Consider the following 27,136-nt stretch of genomic DNA (forward strand, 5'->3'; position numbering starts at 1 on the left):
CACATTTAAGTCCATAAATATTGAGACAGAGGCACATTTTGTGTTATTTTAGCTGTTCACCAAAATGTATTCCAGTTAAAGTCATATTATGAATATCGTCTTACAGTACAAACTCTCAGCTTTATTTTGAGGGTATTCACATACAAATTGGCTGAAGGTTTGAGGAATTACAGCTGTTTAATATGTAGCTCCCCCAAAGTAATGGGACAGTTGACCTAAAAGCTGTTTTATGGACATTTATTGTCCTTTTTTTATAATTTCCTCATAAATGAAGCATGTTAAAGGTCTGGAGTTGATTGAAGTGTGGCATTTGCATTTGGAAGCTGTGGCTGTGAACCCCCAGTCATGCAAGTGATAGCTACAGACCATATTTAAGTTTCAATAACACTACAAATCCATCAAAGAGATAGCAAGAACATTAAGAGTTGTCAGATCAACAATTTGGTACATCCTGACTAAAGAAAAACACACTGGTGAGCTCAGCAACAAACAAATCCTGGACCTTCATACCAAATAACAGTGCTGGATGACCTCTCCACGATAAAGAAAAAACTCCTTCACAATATAATGAGAAACAAAAAATGAATTTGGATGTTTCTGCCTTGTGTTACATCACCAAAAGACACCAGCGACCCAATGCCTTAGAACAGTGGTTCTCAAACTTTTTTGGCTGAAGTACCCCTTTTTATGATTTTTTTTTAAGCAGAGTACCCCTTAACCAGACAACAACATTCAGCTGATATATATAGTGACAATACAGTGACATGAGAGTGAAACAGTTATATCTGATGCCCCAGGGCAGGTTTATTGTTTATTAGTATTCATCACGAAACTGGTGGTATTTTTGAGGCTCTGGTTTGTTTTTTCTTTTTAGCATCCTCTTTTAAGAAGCCACCTCTCCTAACTTAAATTATTTCACGCAGACCCTGCTCCTGATTCTGGATTCAGGTCTCAATAAAAACTGTTAATGGTCTTAGTACTGAACATATATTAACAAAAGGTTTAAACTTACAGCAGTAACAATATAGCAAAGTATAAACTGCAAGCTACAAGTTGAATATGGCAGTATTAAAGATTAGTCTGCTGGCCTCCGCTTGTTACAAATGAGTGTGCGTCAGTCGAAGCGCTGCGATGCGCTATTATCAGATTTGCAAACATGCAATTAAACATACATTTGAACAAATATGTCATAAAGATATATTTAAATAGATTGAAATTCATATTAAATTGAAAATAAACCTTTGAATTATCGATTTTGTGTGGATTACAGCTGCTTTCCCAATGGGCCAGTTGTTCAAAAAGTTTAAATCCCATGTTTTGCTATCCAGGATCAGGTAAACCAGCTCACTTTTGTCCTAGTTTTTCACAGCAAAATCGGATTGGCTCACCCTGATCCAGATACACAGTTTTTCAGATGAGTAAATCTAGATTAAATGGGATCACATGTCAATGTTAACTATTAGCTGTGTTAGAAACAGCAGGTAGCTTGGTCGGTATGGGGTCACTAAGTGTTTTTACTTAGAGACAATAAAACAGAACTAATAACTTTCCCTTACTTTTTATTTCAATTTAACATTCAATCTGTTCTTTTGGCCCTCAAAAAACAAAACAAATATAGATTATATACAAACACATTGAAACATGAATTTTAAGTCAGAAAGAATTTAAATGTCCGGTAGTTTACATTTGTAGAAATGCCGGTTAAAACGTTTGCCTGTTTGGTTTCTGGTGATTGTGATTTTAATGAATATACTACACACTGCCCAAATGACAGTTAAAGATTACTTTTGTTAAGTACTTTTAATTAACTGGAAGGTTTAAATTGTAGCCCAATGTTAAACTTTGAATACTTTATCATTAAAATTAACTGAACAAAATTTCATCAAACAAATGATAGATTTTTAAATATTACATAATAGAAATGTTGTTTTAGTAACATTTTATTAGAAGTTTTATTACATTTTTGTACCTGAAATCCACCCCTCTGATGGGATCAGAATAATCCTACTTTTTGGGACCAAACAAATCCCAATCTTACTAAAATGTTTTGATCAACACAAAGTGACGATCTGATCCAGATCAAAACCTAGATTGGATTTTGTGATCCAAATTCATAATTTTTTTTTTTTTTTTGAACAAACCATTTTGAAATTTTGATCCAATCCGATAGCCAAAATCCAAATGGATTACTTTTAAACAACTGGCCCAAGGTTATTATGGAAGCTTTAATGAGGTACACAGCGCATGCACCAGACATGCATTTTGTACAATGTGCTTTAAATTTATGTTTTTTAATGCATCTTTGTGTAGTCCTAATATCATATAAAAATACTATCATTATCTTTTACTGATTTTATTGATTTATTCCTAAATGTCAGTTTCCACTTTCTCTCATGTACCCCCTGCAGTACCCCTAGGGGTAGGCGTACCCCATTTGAGAACCACTTAGAAAACCATCCATGGAAATGCAATCCTACTGCCTGCACACTATTTTATTGAAGAGGTTGTCTGCTCGTATCATGAGATGTTCTTGGCCTTCTCCATCATTTTTGTTCTCATTAGTCTTATACAGGTTAATATTAGTTTAATCTCTCCAAATAAAGCTATTTGAGAGCTTGTCTGACTTTTTTTGAAGTCTAATCTCCCCTTCCTATTCTTGAGGCTTTTGTATCTTGTGGTAAACCCTCTGTATTTTTCCTTGTAATATTTTCTCTTTATTGTTTTAATTGACAATGACATCTTTACCTCCTGTAGGGTGTTCTTTATTTGTCTGGACATTGTAAAGGGGTTTTTCTTTATCATAGAGAGGATAATGCGATCATCCACCAATGTTTTCCTATATAGACATACAGGATCTTTATGTTGCTCAGCTAACCAGTGTGTACTGGATTTGTTGTGTTATTGAAACTTAAATATGGTCTGTATCACTTGCATGGAAATGTCCCTGAACCGAATGAGTTGGGTTCACAAATCATATATATTTATTAATATATGTAATAATATAATACAAAACAATCCGACTGTCAATTATTATTCACATGACTGTCAAAGCCAAATATTCTCAAAGGGAGACCCAAAATACCTGTCATGTCATGTTTAAAGGGGACTTTTTCCGTGTTTAAGCGCAAAAATATCCAGTGCTTTTATCAACCTAGAAAATGTGGGGGAAACAAACAGTAACTTGTTTTGGTAAACCATTCTGAGCATGTGAAAAATAGATCATTGAAATTTGGCTCCCCTTGTGATGTCAGAAGGGGATAATTCTGCCCCTTAATCTGCACTGCACAGCACTACTATTTAGTGCAGAGATCAGTGCATTTAAAGGAACACACCCCAAAACAGCACATTTTTGCTCAAACCTACAAAGTAACGGTTTTAACATGCTATAATAAATTAGCTACATGATATTTTCAGCTAAAACATCAGAAATGTACTCTTGGGACACCAAATATTTATTTTAAATAAAAAAAAAGTCTTGTGAAATGTCCCCTTTAAGGGAAGAACAGTAGATTGCCTCTTATTAGAGGACTTTTTTTTCCTTTAATGGCTATATTGAGTGTTTTGACCCCCTCCCCAATTCATAGCAATGCCAGTGCTTCATGTTGGTATATCTAATATCTTTGGTTAAATCTGAATCTTTATCACCTTGTTAATGGTGTCTTTTTTTTCTCCACAGCAAACAAGATTACTGCGGCAGGATAACTGTAAGTCAGTGGTAGCCAGCGTGACCATGAATCAGTCCTTATACTGACACACTTCATTCATCATAAACTGACTAATTCAATGTCTTTCTCTCTTGAAGCTGATGTGGATGCGAGTTCACAGTCACGCTCTCATGAACTGAACGTTCCAAATGATGTGAGTTTACTTTACCTGTCAAGAATTTTAGATCCATGTTGGCATCAATTCTAAGCTTTTGTCTTCATCGCTCATACATTGGCTGTCAATCTTGGCTGCTAAATGATGGCCAGACAATTGTCCTTTGCTAGGCTAGCAATCCTGTTAATACCACCTACAGCTGTAGTTTAAAGACGTAGCACTGGTTTGTTTTGTTTCCATAAAACCGATTCAAAATCTTAACTTTTATAAACTAAGAAACTGATACACAACAGAGCTGTAAACTTCATGTGGCTCATGTTACCATATAACTTCATGTCTAAAAAGTGTGAATATGTTTTTCCACTTCTTAGTTTTGTACTGATGACAGGCATGCAGACCTGTAAGAGCGTTATAAACAGCTGTTCCCTTTCGAGGGAACTCGCGCTGCGTCGCCATAGAGACGCTATGGGAACGCCTTCAGGTGTGAGTGCGTCTGAATGTGTATATCAAATCCAACCAATGGTGGGGCGTGACGTCACCAAGTTTAATCCGAATGGCCGGAAGAGCGTCCGCACGATAAGCTGCCAGAGCCCTTCCAAAATGCTTAAACTCAGCCACACACCACTCGGGCTGTGTGTCGTTGTTTTGATGAGTCAAGACAATGATCGCGTTTCTCGCGGCTTAAGTCCTGCGTCCACTGAGGTGGTGTAACGTTAGTGTACTTTGACCGTGAAAGCTCTGCCTCGGGAGGGTTTGGAAGCACGCATTGCGGTCACTTCCAACCCGAACAGGAGCTCTATGCAATGTTTTACCTCTGAGGAGATATATGTTGTAAACACAGCCCTTCTCTTCACCGACCGGTTCAGATCCGCGTCCGCTAAGGCGGTGTGCACTTATCATTGCTATCGGGAGGGATTCGGGAGCCCGCATGTCGGTTTCTCCCGCCCCGATCGGTAGCCCGTGCTTTACTGTTTGACTGTGTAAGACGATGTTCGCGTGTCTTGCGGTTCGAGGCCCGCCTCGACCGGTCTATTAAATGAGAAGTTTATCGAGGTTGTTTCTCGTAACTGCTAGTTTTAATATGTATGAACCAGCATATATATATATATATATATATATATATATATATAAAATATATAAATAAATATATATATTAAAAAAAGAAACTATATCATCCAGCAAATTAGATGAGAGTTTTCTTACAAAATGAGTGCAATCTCAACACTAGAGGCTTTCTTTCTTTCCTGATCTCCATTATTATGTAAGTCATGGAAAAGACCATCTGACCATGTTTACACAAGCACTTCAGCTAGCTTTTAAACATAATAGGCTATATTTAGAGGATGTTTTTATGTTGCCATGAGTGGCTTCATCCCTAAAGCCTCCAACATTGTCAAATATATGTATAAAGCCCTATCAGGGTATGCCCTCCTGGGGAGTGTGGGTTGTATCCGCCTTTTACGGGTCCCCACACTTCTCAGTACCCTCCTGTATTAACTGTGAACACTCTGCCTCTTGTAGTACAGAGCACAGTAAATCAGGTTCCCTTGGTAAAAAATATAATAGCATGGAAAAACATTCCAAACATATATCAATGGGTGTTATGCACAGAAAATTAGGCTATGCCTAATTTTAGAGCAGGAATTGGAGTTCCTTTTATTCAAAGGCTACACGAAACTGTCACAAAATTATGGTTCATGATGTTGACAGTCACTCACATTTATCTCAAATCAGATCCGAGGACTGGTTTTTGTTAATGGATTTTTCCTGCTCACAGAATCTCAGGTTTGCCTTTGGGGCATGGCATACCAATATCAGCCTTCCCTTCGGCCTAGATCTATCCCTTCACACATTTACAAAATGTGTAAATGCTGCCCTGGCGTCATTGCATCTTTAGGGCATTTGCATACTATTTATATTGATGATTGGCTAATATTAGCACAGTCAGCACAGATGGCAGCACAGTATCGAGATGTTGTGTTTGCACATCTAGATACCTAGCGTTGAGACTGAACACCAAGAAAAGTATGTTAGTCCCAACACAGGTGATCACATTTTGGGGATATTATGGAACTCTACGATGATGCAGGCACAGATGTCTCCTGCTCGTGTCATGTCCATTTTTCACATAAGTGAATGAGTTGAAGCTAGGTCAATCGCACACCAAGTGATGGTTTTAAAATCAGGGTTTTTCCTCGAGGGGCAACCCTTTTTGCCTGTTCAGGGTTACGCGCACATGTCTTCGTACTCTAGAATATGTAAAGATTTCGGGTTTCTGTCTCAAAGCCCGAGGTGAGGTGTGGTCTGTCGCTGCATGATATTAATGACAGATGCATCTCTCTTAAGCTGCGGATCAGCTATTGAAGGCAAATAGGACAAAAATGTCCAATCAGCTAAAAAGCCAGGAAAAGTGTGCTTCTCCAGTACAGAGGACCTCTTTTCTGGGTGTAGTATGGATTTCTACGATAGCAGGCACTGTTGTCCCCTGCTCGTATAGAATCCATCCTTTAACCATGGGGTTCCTTGAGGGGCAACCCGTTTCTCATGATCAAGGTCACACGCAGATGCTTTGTGCCTTAGTATTATGGAAGAAACAATGGTTCCTTTCGGCCAGTGTTGGCCGTTTTACCATGTTCAGGGTTACGCGTGCATGTCTTCGTGCCCTAAGAATATGGAAAAATGCTGGGTTTCTGTCTAAGGCCCGGAGTGAGGTGCAGACTGTTGTCGCATGACAGTAATGACAGATGCATTTCTGTTAAGTTGAGGATCCGCTATGGAAAGCAAAAAATGACAAAACTATCCAATCAGCTAAACGCCAGGAAAATTGTGCTTCTCCAGTACAGAGGACCTCTTTTCTGGGCGTAGTATGGATTTCAACGACTGCAGGCACGGTTGTCTCCTGCTCGTATAGAATCCATCCTTTAACCATGGGGTTCCCTGAGGGGCAACCCGTTTTTGCGTAATCAAGGTCACACGCGAATGCTTTGTGCCTTAGTATTATGGCAGAAACTATGGTTCCTTTCTCAAAAAAGGCCAGTGTTGGCTTTTTCACATGTTCAGGGTTACGCGCATATGTCTTCGTGCCCTAAGAATATGGAAAAAATTTTGGGTATTTGTTTACAGGCCCCAAGTTAGGTGCGGTCTGTCGCCGCAAAACATTAATGACAGACGCATCCCTTTCTAGCTGTGATCAGTTATGGAAAGCCAAAAGGGACAAAAATGTCCCATCAAATAAACGCCAGGAAAAGTATGTTTCTCCAGCACAGAGGACCTCTTTTCTGGGCGTGGTATGGATCTCAATGACTGCAGGCACGGTTGTCTCCTGCTCGTAAAGAATCCATCCTTTTAACCATGGGGTTCCCTGAGGGGCAACCCGTTTCTCATGATCAAGGTCACACGCAGATGCTTTGTGCCTTAGTATTATGTAAGAAACCATGGTTCCTTTCCCTTGAAGGCCAATATCGGGGGCTCAAGGTCGTCACATCAGGCTTACGACGGATGCATCCCTCTAAGGCCGGGAAGTGGCTATGGAAGACCATAAGGTCAAAATCTATGTAAGTCCACATGGAGCAGACGTTCTGCTGCGGCAGGCGTTGAGCTGGGGGAATGAAGACTCCACCCACATGTGGGGGAGCAAATTTGGCTCAGGTTCGGCCAAGCGAAAGCTGACCTGTTTGCAATTCAGGAGAATTCACATTGTACTTTTTGGTTTTTCTCTTTTTCACCCAGTCCCACTCGGACTGGTTGCCATGACACAGGAAGGGTCTGAGGACCTCCTGTGTGTTTTTCCCGAATTGCTCAGCTCCCGGGAGTTCTGGAGAGGGTCCGGCAGCACAGGCGCAGCTGTTGCTTGTAGCCCCGTGTTGGCTGACCAGAGTGTGGTTTTCGAACCTGGTCTCCCTCCTAGACGGCTCCCCATTTCAGGGGCCGATCTGGAGGGATCGGTGGTCTCAGGCAAGGGGCACTGTGTTTTACCCCTGCCTAGAGTTTTTGGGTCTGGCCTCTGAGGAGGACAGACTCATAGAAATGGGTCTCTCAACTGAGGTTGTGCAGACTATTTTATTTCCAGAGCTCCCTCCACCAGGAAATTATACGCATTTGAAGAAAGACTTTAATTACGTGGTGCCAAGAGCACTTATATGACCCAGTTAACTGCCCCTTGGTACAGTTCTGGAGTTTTTATAAGAGCAGTTTGCAGCAGGGCTGCCTCCTTTGACCATTAAGGCTTATGTGGCTTCTGTCTTTCATACCTTAGTGGTCGGTCCCTCATTAAGTAGAGACCATCTATTCATGCGTTTCCTGTGTGGCACTCGGAGGCTGAGGCCTGCGAGTCATTTTAGGATCCCTGCGTGGGATCTGTCTCTGGTCCTGGAGGACTTATCAGGGGCACCATTTGAGCCATTGATATAATTTCAGAAGGTTTCTTACTCTGGAAACTATATTTCTCCTAGCTATTACCTCCCTTAAGAGGGTAGGAGATTTAGAGGCTCTCTCAGTTTCGCCAACCTGTCTCGAGTTCGCTCCAGGCATGGTAAAGGTTTTTCTATACCCTAGATCGGGCTACGTTCCGAAGGTTTTGAGCAACATACCATGCCCCATAGTCTTGCAGGCGTTCTGCCCTCCACCATTTAAGGACGCGAGCCAAAGAAAGCTTAATTTACTCTGTCCAGTACGAGCACTGGACATGTATGTGCTCAGAACAGCGGAGTTCAGGAAAGCAGAGCAGTTATTTTTGTGCTTTGGTTCGGCCCGGAAAGGTTTCCTGGCCACAAAAGCAAACTTTGAGTAAATGGATAGTCGAGGCTATCTCTTTTGCTTATGAAGCCTCTGTACGGCCCTCTTCTTTAACCGTCAGAGCGCATTCAACTAGAGGTATGGCAGCATCTAAAGCCCTGTGGGCAGGTGCCTCTGTCCAGGATGTCTTTGATGCGGCAGGCTGGTCCTCACCGCTCACTTTTGTACAGTTTTATGAGTTGGATCTCACTCCTACTCCTGGATCTTTGGTGCTTAGGTCTTAGTTGTGCTTTTTACACACAGACAGGCACTCGTAGTCTGGCGGATTGGGTATAGCGTTCCCATAGCGTCTCTATGGCGACGCAGCGCGAGTTCCCTCGAAAGGGAACGTCTCGGGTTACGTATGTAACCCTTGTTCCCTGAGAAGGGAACGAAACGCTGCGTCTCCTTTGCCATACTTCCTGCGTACCTGTAAGCCGTCTTCGGCAATATTTCAGATAATGTGGGCGTGGTTGTACGTCGCCTTTTATGCTTTCCGGCTCCTGCGTCACCCCGCCGGTGACGTCACGCCCCACCATTGGTTGGATTTGATATACACATTCAGACGCACTCACACCTGAAGGCGTTCCCATAGCGTCTCTATGGCGACGCAGCGTCTCGTTCCCTTCTCAGGGAACAAGGGTTACATACGTAACCTGAGACGTTAGCATAAATTGTCCACAGAAATACCACATAAGCTTACATATATAACTGATGGGTAAATATCACTGATGGCACTACATTCAGATAAACTATCATGTACATAAACTAAATTCAGAACATCTCAGTTAAACATCTGCAGTGATGAAGCTGTTTTCAGATGACGGTTTTCAGATGCCCATCGACTGATCGTATAGCTTCTGTTTTTAACAATGTTTTAATGCTTTTCTGTAAGCGTATGAACTAAAAACACATCGCATCATCATCATCAGCGGTCACTCGAATCGAGTATGACTGTCCTCTCTTTTGGGTCTACTTGTAGTTCTTCAGATGGCTATAAAGGCCAATCCGCGATCTGCATACTTTGGTGCAGTGTGGGCAGGGGTAGGTAGTGAGTTTTGATGGTGGTTGAGCCTTTTCTTCTTTCTCCTTACGAAGCTGTCGCTTTGTCTCTGCGGCACGACGAAGTTCTGTTTCATGATGTACTGCACCATCCTGCAAGGAGTTTTTCCAGGTGCTTCTATCTAGTGCAATGTATTCCCAGTTGCTCAATGCAATGTTGAATTTCTTCAGAATGGCCTTGATGTTGTCCTTAAAACGTTTCTTTGGCCCCCCTGTTGCTCGACTACCTTCCTTTAGCTGAGAGTACAAAATTTGTTTAGGAAGACGTGTATTGGGCATGCGAATGACATGGCCTATCCATCGTAGTTGGTACTGCATTATTGTGGTGGTGATGCTGGTCATGTTTGCTTCCTCCAGGACGCTGATGTTGGTGCGTCTGTCCTCCCAACTGATCCTCAGAATCTTTTGCAAGGATCGTTGATGGTGTTGTTCCATGGCTCTCAGGTGCCTGCTGTATGTGGTCCACGACTCTGCTCCATACAGCAGGGTGGGGAGGACAACAGCTCTGTAGACCAGGAGTTTTTTTTGGACAAATAGGTCTCTGTCTTTGAAGACTCTTTTCCTGAGCCTGGCATTGGCTCCGCTGGCACAACTCAGACGGTGGTTAACCTCAGAGTCTATGTCAGCTTTTGTGGAAAGAAAGCTGCCGAGGTAAGGGAATTTAGTGGGTTCGTGGGATTTTTGCCTATTCTAATAAATTGCCATTTGGCAACTTAAAGGGGCGAATGGATCGTAACCTCCAAATGGATGCCCGATCGCCATGTAACCAAATGACGGTCTGGCACTTTTCCCCTTACCCCCTGGTAATGGCCCTATTCCACCACTAATAACGAAACGGACACCACATGGGGCGCTCATGTGCTGGGCCGGACCACCTGGACTCCCGTCGAGCCATTATCTTGCCCGCTTGGCATCAAACTCAATGTGGATTTCCTCCTCATGTCCCGTCAACTTGTTAATGTGCCCACTGACCCATTAGGGGGTCTTCGTCGTGCCCGCGGAGCAAGTATTCTGCCCACTTGCCATTTAATATTACTCAGTAGTCTTCCTCACCTCCCATTAAACAACTATTATGCCCCCTGACCACTTACAGGTCTTCATCATGCCCACAGAGCAATTATTCTGCCCACTTGCCATTTATCCTTACTCAGTGGTCTTCCTCACCTCCCATTAAACAACTATTATGCCCCCTGACCACTTACAGGTCTTCATCATGCCCACAGAGCAATTATTCTGCCCACTTGCCATTTACAGGGCTTAAAGTACTCCGGCCGGGGGCCGGATTTCCGGCTTGAGGGCAGGTCCGGACTCCGGCGCAGGCAAAACATGCAAATGAGTCACTTTCGGCACGGACGCGCTTGGAAAAAACGAGCGCGTCACTTTAATTATGAGCGCGCATACCACGCGGCTAAATTTGAATTAACGAACTGGCAATAAAAACCGGTCCCCTTCAACCTACCACCTTGATTCACGAGTCAGCGGTCACAGCCAATGGGAGCATGATATTAGGTTGTCTTAGCCAATTGCTAGAGAGGAGGGTGGGTCTTGTGCAGAAAGTGAACCAGTTCGCAGTTAGCTTGCAGGCTACACAGGTTTTGAAAAGAGGAAAGATTAGGAGAAACGTGCAAAAGATAAAAGTAGACTACAGTAGTCTATGTATGCAGCTCACTCAACTCAATATAAGTGAATAATAAAGTATATGTATCATTATGTTGCTTGCTATGCAGTTACACATGAAGCATTAATATTAATTTTTACAGAGATCGAACATATTCAAGTCCAAAATAAATGCATATGCTAAAATAGTTCATAAATGTATTCAGGAATTTAACTTGTTAATTTAGTGCAAGGTTTTAATAGAAAAAGTTTGTATTTATTATTATTATTATTATTATTATTAATTTAAGATAAGGTTTAGAAAAGATTTACTTACTCTTAAAAATAAATTATAAAATAGATTGAAAGCACTGTTTATATTTGTATGTATTATTATATGTTAAATAATAGAATTTAAATGCAGTACATATACAGAAATATTCTGTTTTTATGTTAAAATAGCTCTATGTCCCTCCAACAAGATGTCCATCTCAGAAATGGCCCAAAGCCAGTTTGAGCCCCCTTGCTTTAGGCACTTGGTGCAGTAAACTTCCGAAACCTGAGGCTTGTTTTTGCATAGTTTTTTTGGCATAATAAGTTGTTAATGTGTTGAAAATATGACTGTGCTGTTGCTCATAGAATTAGTTTATAGAAAAAATGGGCTTGGTAAAAGTCCTGGTTGAGCCACAGAAAGTTCAGGCTCAGGATTTTTTTTCACTTTAAGCCCTGCATTTATGCTTACTCAGTGGTCTTCCTCACCTCCCATAGAAGCATTATCATGCCCACTTACCCACTATCCCTCACCAATGCCCCTCCCCCGCATCCACGAACAACGTATTATGCCCCCTGACCGACGGCGCGCCGAAATGCCACTTTGGCGGGCACGTTCATGCTATGACCGCGGGGCCTGTACAAAAATAACATTGATTTAATGGGAAACTGTTCGATCTCCCGTACGCGCCGGCAACGTGCCCCGGGTTCGGGACTTTGCTTTTCGTGACGTGCTCAGGCTCGTGTTTCATCGTTCCGGAGCACGGGCCCGCAGGTCATTCCGGGGCCAAGTTTGGCAGGACGCGATACGGGAGCCGAACGCCTTTGGCTGCTCGTTCCAGGGGGCCGATAGATACCCGTGTATCCATTTTGGTGCCCGGGAAGCCTTTCGGGAACAGCGCAACAAAATCGTATTAGTTGCATGTACTAAATTGCGATCGGGCAGAATAGCGGCGTAACCGACACGGGGAGGAAAAGTCCGATGGGCCCGAGCTTTCAGTATGTCGCACGGCTAGCGAGGCACTGTCGGTGCGCGACGTTCCGCAGTCCCAAGTGATTCGGAACCGCATGTCGCTTCGTTTCGGAACCTCACCGATACGGTCTAGAGGCGCAAGTACACCAGAAGGTTTGAAGAGGTTTTTTGCCTCAGATGTCGCAAGATCCCCTTTTCGGCACCCGGTGTCAATATGTCGCCCGGTGGCCCGGGACGTGCCGAGTCGTGCGATTTGGGGCCTGCGGAACCTTTTCAGAAGAAGCCCACGTTCAATTTACGCCAATTCTTTTCCGTAGCGGCTATGCTGATGTGTCCCGATCGTTACGAATTTTGAGTATGTTTGTCGTCAATAGTCCCTGACGCGCCCCATGCGACGGCGTTATCCTGCGACATTGTTTACGCACCGCTATAGCCAAAAAGATTGGCAAAGACCGTGAAGGCACACTGTGATAAATCAGAGCCGGGCGATCTCCCGCGCAGGCGAGAAAGGCCGCTCGACTCCGAAACTCCGCCGTCCCGTTACGTGGCCCGCCACTGTTTACGTGTTGAAATTGCGTCGCCGCAGAGTTTTCCCGAGCCGAGTTGCCAACCCTAGCCCTAACCCTAGCTTTAAGCCCACGTCCAATTCGGAAAACACCAACTCGGCCAAGGAACGTCGTAGAGACGTGCGGTTGGTGTCATTTGAAAGCTCCCTCGGCCCCCTTCAAAACGCCTCCACCCCCAGGTCTCTAGGACCTTCCCTTCCGGAGATATAACAAATGAGCTTATATATTCAAATGCCCGTAGCTCCGCTCCTGAGAGGGCCACAAGGTCATCCTTGATTTCCAAGAATCGTGTTAACCAGCCCTCTTGGGGCTTTGCAGAGAGCGCTCAAAGGCTGGGATCAACGAGAAACTCGGTAAGTCGACGTCACTTATCACAATTACTTTTTGGTTAAGGTTTACTGACCTTTAGTAATTGCGCTGTTTTTGTGTGTTTTTCCAGAGCAGCTGACGTCTGAGAGGTCCCATAAGGCACAGTACCTGCTTTACGGATACATGACGGCGTTCCTGGCCTCCATCTATGGCCACAGGTGTGGCGTTTACCAGAACATGACCATTGAGGAGGTCAGGAACGCCGTCCATATGTCCGACACATGGCTGATAAATGTAAGTGGACTCTGCCTGTGCGTCTCTCTTAAGGTTTTTCCTTGTCGCGTCAGAAATTCAAACAACTGTTTTGTTTTGTCTGCAGGTCAACATGCATAAGACGAACCAGGCCTTCGGGCCTGCTCAGATCGCCCTGAGCAAGGAGGAGTACGGATGGTTAACACGATTCTTGGAAATCAAGGATGACCTTGTGGGCGGGCCTGGGGCAAAATTTTTCTTCTTCACTTCATCCAAAAAAACGTGCAAAAACCTCAACAACTATTTTCAAGCGGCGTGGGCGGATATGGGGCTTCCAGGGAGCCCCACGTTCACAGACCTCCGGTCCGCCATTGCGACCCATGTAAGTTGTGGGGCCCCTGGGTTTGAGCTTCTGTTTGTTTGCGTGTTTAACATGTCTAACGTCCTCTTTTCTTAATTTTCTCTTTGCAGGCACGGAACGCGGCCGACACGGAGAGCCGTACCAAGATGGCCCATTTCATGTGCAACGACACGCGAACGGCGGACAAATTTTATGCCTGCAATCTGACGGCGAAGCAGGCGTGGGAGCACCGCACGCTCTTTGAGACGGCTATGGAGGGGCCGGATGCCACACCCGAAAAGAACACCGAAAGCCGTCCAAAAAAGGCGTCCCGGAAGCGGCGTGCTGCAGCGGTCCAGCCCGACTCCGAGTCGATGTCCGCGGCGACGACGACCGAGGACGAAGACGACCCGGTGTTCCAGGACTCTGGCGTGTCTGCATTGGAGTCTGACGAGGTGGGTTTGTCACCTGTCCTGTCTATTGTAAATTGTACATCCTGTCAGTTGCTAACCTGTCTCTGTCTCTCTCTCTTCAACAGTCTAACTCGGAAGACCACAGAGCTGGACCATCGCGACTGCGCAGTGTAGAAAGGTGACGGTGACACTGACGCCACTGAAAAGGAACCCACATAAAAGGAGCATCCAGAAGGTGATGAAAAGCCCCTCCAGCGCCAAATTGACACCAGGGAAACCGAAACGTCCAAAGGTCCAAAAGGTCTTCACTCCACAGGCCATCGCCAAGGCAAAGGTGGCCCAGAAAAAGGTGAAGAAAATGCTGAAGAAGCGTTCACAGAAAAAGAAGTGATCCCCAGGCCTGCCCCAAGATTTTTGAACTGTTCTACCCTGTTATGCCCCGTTCTTACCCATCTGCGTTCTGAACTGTTCTGCCCCGTTTTTTTCGTCGTTTTTAACTGTTTTGCCCTGTTCTTTCCCCCATTACGAACTGTTCTGCCCCAATGTGCCCCGTTCTTACCCCGCCCCGTTCTGCCCCAATGTGCCCCGTTCTGCATAGTTCTTTCACCGTTGTTAACTGTTTTGCCCCGTTTTTTCTGCTTTGTGAACTGTTCTGCCCCAATGTGCCCCGTTTTGCCCTATTTTGCCCCGTTCTGCATTTTTTTTTATTGTTGCTGTTGATTATGCTGTTGCTGTTGTTGCTTCCTGTTGTGTTTTTTAATAAATGAAATCTTAAGTGTTGAAACTTGTCTCTGAGTTGCTTTATTCTCCTATGTTACTGGTGAAAGTTTATTGGGTAGCCCAAAATTTTAAGGTAAACTTAAGGTAAATTTAAAATTCTAGTCTAACTTTTTAAGGTAAACTTAAAATTCTAGTCTAACTTTTTAAGGTAAACTTAAAATTCTAGTCTAACTTTTTAATATGTAAATAGTTTCAAATTTTAAGGTAAACTTAAGGTAAATTTAAAATTCTAGTCTAACTTTTTAAGGTAAACTTAAAATTCTAGTCTAACTTTTTAATATGTAAATAGTTTCAAATTTTAAGGTAAACTTAAGGTAAACTTAAAATTCTAGTCTAACTTTTTAAGGTAAACTTAAAATTCTAGTCTAACTTTTTAATATGTAAATAGTTTCAAATTTTAAGGTAAACTTAAGGTAAACTTAAAATTCTAGTCTAACTTTTTAAGGTAAACTTAAAATTCTAGTCTAATTTTTAAAATATAAATAGTTTCAAATTTGATGTCCATGAACATTATGCACAGATGACAAACATTAAAAAGGCTTAATGTGTGTAATATGTGCATAATGTGCATACAGGGCCTGCATGCACACTGTGACCTTTAACCTTCATGATCTAAAGTGATAAAAACATTATTAATGTGTGTCATATGTGCATAATGTGCATACAGGGCCTGTGAGCACACTGTGACCTTTAATAAAGCTTTAATTCCTTTAGATCATAGAGGTTAAAGTGTGTCATATGTGCACAATGTGCATGCAGGGCATGTGTTCACACTGTGTGTCATATGTGCATAATGTGCATACAGGGCCTGCATGCACACTGTGACCTTTAACCTTCATGATCTAAAGTGATAAAAGCATGATTTTTTTTTATTATTTTATGTTTATTTTGATCATTCATTTCAGTACAATCACAAATTATATTTCAGTTTACATAATGCTTATTACAATCTCAAAGTGTTTTAACAAATACAAGTATGAGCAATTACATGCTGTGTTTTAAATATCAATTGTACTATAGATGTGTTCAGTTGTTTCAAAGTGTCCTCTTTTACAAAAAAAAAAACACAATTTCTGGTAACTATATACATCCAGGGTAAGAACATGTGTCTTATTTAAATTCAAGACTTAACATCCTCAAGTGGTTTAGTATATTCTCAAATTATTACATACACATACAAACATATATTAGTAATATATACATTATATATTACTCTTATCTTTTGAACTATAGAAGCAAAATCTGATCTTCTTTCTAATACGTATGCAACCCAATTCCTACATTTTTCCAGAAAAACATCTTTCTTTAAATTGACAAAAAAGGTAATCTTTTCCATCATGTATATCTCTATGGTCACATCTATCCAGTCATTTAATGTTGGTCTCTCTTGTTTTAACCATTTGCGTGTGATCGCCTTCTTACTGGCTGCTAAAAGGACACCCATCAGATATTTATTATCTACAGCCATAATTTCTGGGCCTACACAGCCAAAATAGAGTAGTTTGCATTCTAGAGGTATGTCTCTTCTAAAAATATGCTCAAGAGCACCCTGTAATTCTTTCCAATATTCTTGCATATGTTGACATTCCCAGAATATATGATAATGGTTTGCTTCATTACATCCACAGTTTCGCCAACATTTTGGAGTGTTATTGCTGTATTTGGCTGTTTGTATTGGTGTTATAAAATATCTAACAATATTTTTCCAGCAGTACTCCTTCCAATTTAGTGACCTAGTTGATTTCCACTGAAATTTCCATATATTTGACCACTCTTCATCAGTAAAGATTATTCCACTTTCTGTCATCCATTTCTCTTTTATATAATTTGTAGAATGTTCCTTCATATTTATTAAGCTCTTATATATCTGAGAAACTACCTTATATCTGACACCCAATGTATATGCCTTTTTAAGCAAGTCTATTAGTGGATTCAAATTATCTTTGAATTTCCCTTTTATTTTTTTATCATAATAACTTCGAACCTGAAGGTATCTGTAAAAATCTTGATTTTCTAGTGAGAGTTTTTCTTTTAATACTTGGAAGCTTAAAAGTTCACCTTTTTCAATGATTGTGCAAAAAGAGGTTATTCCCTTATTTGTCCACAATTTGAATCTGTTATCAGACTGATTTGGATTGAAGTCTGAATCATAAGCAATCCATTTCAGAATAGAAGTATGTTCCATTAGTTTAAATTCTTTTATTACAGATGCCCAGACATTTAAAGTAAGCTTTGTCCAAGGGTCTTCTAGCTTATCTATATATTGTCTTAAATTATTATCTGCTAATATTGTTTGTACAGGAGTATTCTTTGTAGTATAGTTTTACATATCTTTCCAAGGGGCATTATAATGCGGGTCACAGCAATTCACTACTATCTTAATTTGCGCTGCTCTATAATAATCTTTTAGTGAGGGAAGAGCCCACCCTCCTTTATCCTTTGGAAGCTGTAATGTTTTAAAGCGTACTCTGGGTTTTTTCCCTTGCCAAATAAAACGTGAAAGCATTTTATCCCACTCTATGAATTGTTTTCCGGTTATTTCTACAGGTAGACATTGGAATAGATAGAGGTATTTTGGTAATACATTCATTTTAATTGCTTCAATCCGTGAGCTAAAACTAAAAAAGGGAATTAGATTCCATCTGGCTAAATCTTCTCTGATTTTTACAGTTAGTGGATCAAAATTCTTTCTTTGTAATTTTTCTACATTTTTTGTCAAATGGATGCCTAAATATTTAAATGATTTTGTATGCCATTTTAACAAATATGTATTTTTTATATTTACAGGGGGATTATAATTATATGAAATTATTTCTGTTTTATCAATATTTAATTTATACCCAGAAAGAGGGCCAGAATTCTGAAATTGTTTCATAAGTTGAGGCAGAGATTTGGTTGGGTCTCCAAGATAAATCATTATGTCATCTGCATAGCAGGCTATTTTGTGTTCCACTCCTTTTATAGTGATACCTTGGATTGTTTTATCCTGTCTGATGCTTTGTACTAAGGGTTCTAAATAGAGTGCAAATAATTGTGGGGACCATGGGCATCCTTGTCTAGTGCCTCTTTCTAGTGTAAATGACTTCGACAAGCAGCCGTTAATCTTTATTTTTGCAGTTGGTGTATCATAGAGTGCCTGTATACTTCTAATTATGTCTTCGTGGAAGCCAAATTTACGTAGAACCTTATAAAGATAAACCCAGCTAACTGAATCAAAGGCATTTTCAGCATCTAGACTAAGAATCATTGATTTTAATAAATTTTTCTTGATATGATTCATAACTTGCAATGTACGCCTAATATTATCCTGTGTCTGCCTCTGACGGATGAAGCCTGATTGATCTTGATTTATTAGGTTGGGCAGGAATTCTTCCATTCTTCTGGACATAATTGATGTGAAGAGTCTATAATCGACATTTAATATTGATAAAGGTCTATACGATCCACATTCTAACTTATCTTTGCCTTCTTTTGGAATAATAGATATAACTGCATCCTTCCAAGATGGAGGAGCTATCGCATTCTTTAAAACCCAATTAAAAGTACGGACCAAAATGGGTATAAGTTCCTTTTGAAATGCTCTATACCATTCCCCAGTAAATCCATCCGGTCCTGGGGATTTATTAGACTTTAATTTATTTATAGCCCTTTTTACTTCATCTGCCGTTATTTCTGCTATCATCGTTTTATTTTGCTCATCAGTAAGGGTAGGTAACTCCAATGTTTCTAAAAAACAATCAATCTCCTGGTTTCTATCTTCAGGCAGTTTAGAATATAATTTCTTATAGAACCTTTCAAAACCATCTTGAATGTTTTCTTGTTTGGCTTGTATTGTACTGGTAATAGGATCCCTGATTTTGTATGATAAAAGCATGATTAATGTGTGTCATATGTGCTTAATGTGCAGACAGGGCCTGTGAGCACACTGTGACCTTTAATAAAGCTTTAATCCCTTTAGATCATAGAGGTTAAAGTGTGTCATATGTGCACAATGTGCATGCAGGGCCTGTGTTCACACTGTGTGTCATATGTGCTTAATGTGCATGCAGGGCCTGTGATCACACTGTGACCTTTGACCTCTATAATCTAAATGGATGAAAGCATCATTAATGTGTCATAAGTGCTTAATGTGCAGACAGGGCCTGTGAGCACACTGTGACCTTTAACCTGTATGATCTAAATGGATAAAAGCATTATTAATGTGTGTCATGTGTGCATAATGTGCATACAAGGCCTGTGCACACAATCTTTGTCATATGTGCATTATTATACTTTATGATTAGACATTAGAAAAGTACATTACATGTATAAACCCATGTAAAATGCATGGTTTTCTAATGCACTAGAGTCCGGAAAGAGTTAAACGTTTCTCTGAGCAAGATATTTGTAAATATGGCTTCTCTGGCAGACGTAACAGATTTGTGTTAAAGCACATGTCATTTGAATGCTGCAGTCATGCCACATGTAAGTCTCTTTTGAATCTCTATCAAATGTAATGTTCTTAGATGATTAATAGTTTGATTCTGCACAAATTATAGTCTTTTTACATCATGTAATGTGCATGTACATGTGCCATCCACAATTAACTATGTGCTTGTGTCTTTTACATGTGCCATTCACATTTAACATTTCAGATGTTAAAAGATGTGTGTTTGCTCTCTCACTTTTGTATTTTACAGCATCAGTGGCAGTCCTGCATCCATGTGAGCTGACTTTTACCTTTGACCTTTGCATTGTACCTATGTGCTTTTGTGTTTTGCAGGTTTTATTCACATTTAACACTCTCAGATGTTAAAGCATGTGTGTTTGAAGTCTCACTTTTGTATTTTACAGCATCGTTGGCAGGCCTGCATCCATGTGAACTGACGTTGACCTTTGCATTGTACCTATGTGCTTGTGTCTTTTACATGTGCCATCCACATTTAACACTCTCAGATGTTAAAGCATGTGTGTTTGCAGTCTCACTTTTGTCCTTTACACCATCTGTGGTAGGCCTTGCATCCAGGTGAGCTGACTTTGACCTTTGGCCTTTGCATTGTACCTATGTGCTTGTGTGTTTTGCAAGTTTTATTCACATTTAACACTCTCAGATGTTAAAGCATGTGGTTTTGCAGTCTCACACTTGTCTTTTACATCATCTGTGGTAGGCCTCGCATGCACATGAGCTGACTTTGACCTCTGGCCTTTGCATTGTACCTATGTGCTTGTGTCTTTTGCATGTGCCATCCACATTTAACACTCTCAGATGTTAAAGCATGTGGGTTTGCAGTCTCATATTTGTCTTTTACATCATCTGTGGTAGGCCTCGCATCCAGGTGAGCTGACTTTGACCTCTGGCCTTTGCATTGTACCTTTGTGCTTGTGTCTTTTACATGTGCAATCCACATTTAACACTCTCAGAGGTTAATGCATGTGTGTTTGCAGTCTCACTTTTGTATTTTACAGCATCAGTGGCAGTCCTGCATCCATGTGAGCTGACTTTTACCTTTGACCTTTGCATTGTACCTATGTGCTTGTGTGTTTTGCAGGTTTTATTCACATTTAACACTATCAGATGTTAAAGCATGTGGGTTTGCAGTCTCACACTTGTCTTTTACGCCGTCTGTGGTAGGCCTTGCATCCATGTGAGCTGAATTTGACCTTTGGCCTTTGCATTGTACCTATGTGCTTGTGTCTTTTACATGTGCCATCCACATTTAACACTCTCAGATGTTAAAGCATGTGGTTTTGCAGTCTCACACTTGTCTTTTACATCATCTGTGGTAGGCCTCGCATCCACGTGAGCTGACTTTGACCTCTGGCCTTTGCATTGTACCTATGTGCTTTTGTCTTTTACATGTGCCATCCACATTTAACACTCTCAGAGGTTAATGCATGTGTGTTTGCAGTCTCACTTTTGTATTTTACAGCATCAGTGGCAGGCCTGCATCCATATGAGCTGACTTTGACCTCTGGCCTTTGCATTGTACCTAGTGTTGCTTTCGTCAACGAAAAGTATGACGAAATATAGTCGTCAACGAACCTTTTTCACGTGACGAAAACGAGACGAGACGTAACGAAAATGCTGGTCATGTGACGATGACTATAATAAAATGTATAACGCAATATTGTTGACGAATAAAAACGAGACTAAAAGTGGTTTACAAAATAAAAACTAAGCTAAAATGTCTCTTCATTTTCGTTGACCAAAACGAGACGAGACGAAATGTTATAACGTTATTTCGTCTTTTACCCATCTCAGCATCTCCGCGCCCCCACCACCTGACTGCAGGTGATCACGTGTGTTGTTGGCGCTGCGTAGATCAATCAAAACATGAAAGTACCGCGAGAGTAAGTAGAAAGCATGCGGAGCAGTCTGCTCTCGCGATGCTTTGATATCATACGCCTCCATTTGCACGTTAATGGGCATTTCAAACAGTGTACGCGGCAACCGCGAGACATGCGGAAAGCGGAAAACGGGGGCGGTTACAGAGGTGAAGCGGAGTTGGTCCACAAGCCTTGCTCGTGCACCTAAGATCCTCTCCCTTTTACGGACACGACTCTTCATGGTAGTTGCTGTTGAAGATAAACACATTTCCACTAAATGCTGCACAAAACGCTTCCACTGCATGAGAGAAGCTGTAGCCACGCGGCGATTCCGACCGGGAAGATGCAGCATTCTGGCTACAAATGTAAAAGAAAAGTCCAAAATAAATCCCGTGCATCACTTTCAGGTCAGTTCAACAAGCCTGTTGAAATCTATAGCTTTGATTGCTGACACCACCAGTATAACAATGTACAAATTTATATCATGTAACAGTTGTTTAAATGACATTGTGCTGCGTTGCGTTTTGAAACATTGTAAATATATCTATGCTAAAGACATTCGTTGTTTTGTATATGCTTAATAACTACACTTATTTATTATTTAAATGAACAAAACATACTTCGCTGAATACTTGAGTATTAAATCAATCAAACACCTGTACTGTTGAGAACATAACCATACATACCAACTTTTCTTAATAGACATCTGCTGTTTTCTTAAAGCTGAATTTTAATTTACTTACAAGAAAAACATTTAGTAATTCTCCAAAATTGCTTGGATTTATACTGACATTTAAGATCAGCTTTGTCACATTAGATTAAGCCAAAGTCCATTAGGTACACTGGTGGTAACGTACAGATGCAGAAATATAAACTATAATAATATATAATTACATATGTATTATTGTAGTTTGTGCTGCTGTCAAAATACAATTATAAATGTTAACAATAGCATATTTCTATTTTCACACATACTATAGTTGTGTGTGACCCATTTGACCTTGTGTGTGTGTGTGTGTGTTTGCTTAGACTACTTTTGTTTTGATTATGTAGACTTTTATGTAGACTCTTACGAACTTTCAAGTCACTCACTCAGAGGATAGTAAAATAAATATCTATTCAAATCAGAGCATCTTCCATGTCTGGAATGGATGTATTCTTGGGTCTATAAGGTAACAATAATATAACTTTTGTTTGAAATGGGTTTGGCTAAAAGAAAATATTGTTTTGTCTATAATACTATTAGGTCATTATACTATATGGGTTAAATAGAATTGCATTACTAAAAAGAGACTAAATACAATTTCACTGACTAAAACTAGACTAAAATGTCATCAGTTTTCGTCGACTAAAACTAGACTAAAATAGTAATGGATAAGTCTGACTAAAATAAGACTAAAATGGCAAGAATTTTAGTCGACTAAAACTTGACTAAACTAAAAAGAGTATGACGTGACTAAAACTAATAAAAACTAAAATGACAGCTTGACACAAAGTCTAGACTAAAACTAAAATGAAAACAGGCTGCCAAAAACAACACTAATTGTACCTATGTGCTTGTGAGCTGAATTTGACCTTTTAACTTTGCATTTTTAAGGCAGAAGTATCTACACTGTCCTTGTACTGCTTTTACATGCTTAATAGACAATGTCAAGTGATTTCCTTTCTCTTTTGTTTTCTTCACCAGACCCCTAAATCTGAGTGCCCACTGTGCAACAAGCACATAGTCAATTTTAAACAGCACTTGCGGGTGACCCACAAAATTGACAATGTATAGGAGCGCCAGCTGTGGCAAAAGTTGGCAAGGGGCAGGGTTGTCCTTGGTGGACAAACCTGCCCCTTGTGCAACAAATACTATAAATGTTTTGAGAAACATTTATATAAATATCATGAAGATGTGTCTGTAAGTAATTTGTGTTAGACATTTAATTAATTATTTGTGCTCAATGAAACTGTTACTCAACAAGGTTATTTTTTTCCTTTTCAGACCAATGAGAAGGCTCAAATTATAAAAAAAATGGAGTGGGGGGTCACCATGAGGGCCTTGGCGGAGCTGGCGGCCAGCAAACCTGCCATCCCCATGGTGACCCTAGTGGAGCTGCAGGAGAGTGCAAGTAGGTCCTAGATTTTTACTGAAGTCTTAATGCTGCTCCACAACTCTCCTTTCACATGCAATTAAACTGATCTGTGTCTCTCTTGCTTTTCCAGTTGAGCAAAACGATGACTCCCCTGCCTCCACCACTCCAGCTCCCCCGCCATGTCTCATCCCTGCCTTCACCACTCCAACTCCCCCTCCATGTCCCATCCCTTCCACACTTGAAGCCGGCCCCACTGTCACCTTCCCACCTGCCACCTTTTCCCTCAGCACCACTGTCACCTCCCCAACTCCCACCTCTCCCTTGAGCCCCAGTCTTGATTTGGACATTTCTTTCTCCCCCTTTCCTGAATTTTCTCCAACTTTCTCTCCTGCTCCTCCAACCCCCCTCTTCAACCCGTCCTTGATGGCATTGTCACCTTGTGACTATTAAACCTCATTCACACAGACCTCTGGTCCCAGAAAATACCCGTAAAATTGCCAGACAAGCGTCTGTGTGAACAAAAACTCGTTCCGTTAATCTTCTGGGATCGTTGCCGGAAAGAGGACCTAGTAAGATACGCGGGTAACCCTCTGTGTGAACAAGAATGCCATAAAGGGCGTGTCGAAGTGAGGACGCGCGCATCATCATCACAACACAAGTTATGGTTCAGCTCCTTACAACGAGAGATAACATGTATATAAACATTCACCACGAGAAATGTTGCAAACTAGATTGAAGCAGTTATCAGGAAATGATATATGAGACGCATAAACAATGACGCACGTGCCGTAGTGAGGACGCGCGTGTCATGGCAACATGAAGTTGGTTCAACTCTTTAAAATCAGGGATTTACAACATTCACTACGAGAAATGTCAGCAAACTGGACTGAAGCGGATATCAGGTAAGTTAGCTCGTTACTTACTGCGTTGAAACGGAGATCATTCAGCAGCATAAAAGAATATCGCGTCACGTGCTCATTTGAGCTATAATAAACGAAAATACCCGCATGTCATCCCAACGAGATATATTGTTCAGCTCCTCAAAATGCGGGTTTTAAATGCATATAAACAATCACGATGAGAAATGTCTGAAAACTGTATCAAAGCAGAAATCAGGGAGCTTGTCAAATATACACTCTGAAGCTGAGATCATTCACCAGAATAGAACTGTGCATTCACGCGCTCCTTTGTAGTCTTATCATAAACAAAAATGCACGCGAGTTGTTTCTGGAGAGAGAAATAATAAATAATATGCAAACTTCAGACGCTGCGTAGAAGAGAGGGCGGGACTTTCAACATGTCACGTGTCTTTCCGGGACCATCAGATGCCGTGTAATCTTGGCAGTGTGAACGAACAAAAACTCTAACTATTCCGGAAAAATCCAGGAATCATTTTACGTGTATTTTACGGAATTTCTGTATGAAAAGGGCTTTATATGCAGAGGACCCCCTCTCCTATTACAAGGGAGGAGGCAGACCTCATTGAGGACCTGCTGGGTAAGTCTTACGTGACAAGTGTAATCTTAGCAAGGGTACAATGTTCCATTCTAGCCTAAAAATTAAACCATTGCTTTGTTTTATTGAAGGAATCACTTGTGATGCGGGGGACCCGAATCAAGGCTTCTAGGAGCAACCACGTAGGTGTTCAATTGTGGACTCTGTGTTTCCGCTGCATGAAGAACTCAGTGGGATAACTAACTTTTTATACTTTTCTATAAACGCCATGTACAGAGGCTGCCTTTGTTCACGGCATTTTTCCTGTAGTTGCCGTGCTGTGAAAATCATGTCTGCTGTACCTCTGGATGGACGGAAGCCAGATTGTGATTCTGGGAGTATTTCCTCAGACAGTGGTAGTAGGTGATTTGCAAGAACACGAGCAAGGACTTTACCTGTCGTTGACAGGAGTGAGATACCCCTGTAATTTCCACATTCAGCCTTGTCACCCTTCTTGAATATAGTCCCTATTAGAGCCAGAGGCGATTCTAGGGTCTATGGGGGCCCCAAGCAGAAAATTCCCTGTGTACAAGAAGTGTGCAATACTTCTATACAATATCCTTTGCCACTATTCTACAGTGCAATAGTTACTGCGAAAGATACATATAATCCTCATCATACTTAACATTATTAACATGTTTGGATGCATAAATGGCATAACATGTTTGGAAATAATGACAGCAGAGAAATATTTTCTACATTATACAATGATAGCAATGATTAATGACTTATTTTTACAAGAATATTTTAAGAAACCAGTCATTTTATGACTGCTACTAAATAATCTCAGTCATAGTTACTGCTAACTGTTATGTAAGTTAGTGTCCTAGAGTTAAATATTAGTAAACTAAATATTAATTTCATATCTGAAAATACAGAACAGTATAACACATACATCTGTTGATTTTCTCAGCAACAATGCAATTCTACAGACTTGACTAAAGGTTTTCCTGAGATTTGTTTGACAATGTTTGAGACCTGACAGGGTGGGGATGTAATTTGTCTTACCTCCCTTAATGAACTCATCATCTCTCCTTTCTGCTTCCCTTTCCCTGCTTTGCACAAAACATTTCTGATGTATATCTACAGAAGCCAATAATGATAGAGTCAAAATAAAATTAGCATTGTTATTTAGAAACTTCCTTTAGTCTCGTCATGTTTTCATAAGCTAACTCACTCGCGTGGCGTCTTTTGAATGCGGTTGTGCGCGAATGAACGCAAAGACGCGCGCGGACATGAATACGTGCGTGCACGCGTCCTTGCGACTGCTTCGTCGCTTTTACAAGCGTAAATTGGGTAACTACATTGCATATAGTTCCGTTTTTGCCGCGATTGTCTTTGTAAAGGATTGCACTAGTTAACTGTTAAAATTTAAACTTGAGATTTACACCAGAAGATTTACACTTGGGCACGTGCCTGACTGGAGCTTGACCAGGCACATTAAACCACATGTGGGTACAGAGGGCTGCTCACTTTAGCGCCTTTTATATGTGTTTAAATTGTTTTAAATCACTTGAGTGTTATCATTTGCAAGCCTTTGAAACACGTGCAAATTATAAACTTTTCCTATTTAAATTTGCGTATTAATCTGGCAATCACATGCGAGCCAAACCGTGGGTTGTGATCCATACGGATCAACTGCGACATTACGACTGAACGATACAACGTCACCCATTCGCTACGTTCATTTTCAAAACTGGCAAGTTATCCACCTGGGTTGGATTTTGACTGGGCTAAGCCAATGTCAATCAACATTCCATCCAATCGGAATTTTGATATGCAGTCATGTTGTTCATGAGCAATCCGGTCCCCCCGAGCAATTCGGTCTCCCCTAAGACCCTGATTGGTATCTAGCACTAATGCCTGCTCAAAAATGTTTCATTGCAATATCTCGTCTGCATACGCGGCTAGCAAGCTAATTATGTTGTACAGAATAGAAACATTACATTTAAAAAAATAAAAGTTAACTAAAAAAACAATATAATAAACTAATATTCATGTTGGAGACACGTCAGTACTTTTGTGTCATCATCTGCTTTACAAAAACAATACTTTTATTTTTTGTAAATTATTAACATACCTTACGGAATATATATTTTTAAAAG

General features: G+C 40.9%; 1 protein-coding gene and 1 pseudogene across 2 annotated transcripts in view; both read left to right on the plus strand.

Moving 5' to 3' along the window:
• Window positions 1–3,751, plus strand: part of LOC135745161 (E3 SUMO-protein ligase ZBED1-like) — a 38,802-nt pseudogene extending 35,051 nt beyond the window's left edge.
• LOC135745955 (uncharacterized) overlaps window positions 1–27,136 on the plus strand; it is a 605,494-nt gene that overhangs the window by 365,767 nt on the left and 212,591 nt on the right. The gene's annotated exons all lie outside the window — the stretch shown is intronic.

Source organism: Paramisgurnus dabryanus, chromosome 10 (genome assembly GCF_030506205.2).
Source record: "Paramisgurnus dabryanus chromosome 10, PD_genome_1.1, whole genome shotgun sequence".
Classification (NCBI taxonomy): domain Eukaryota; kingdom Metazoa; phylum Chordata; class Actinopteri; order Cypriniformes; family Cobitidae; genus Paramisgurnus; species Paramisgurnus dabryanus.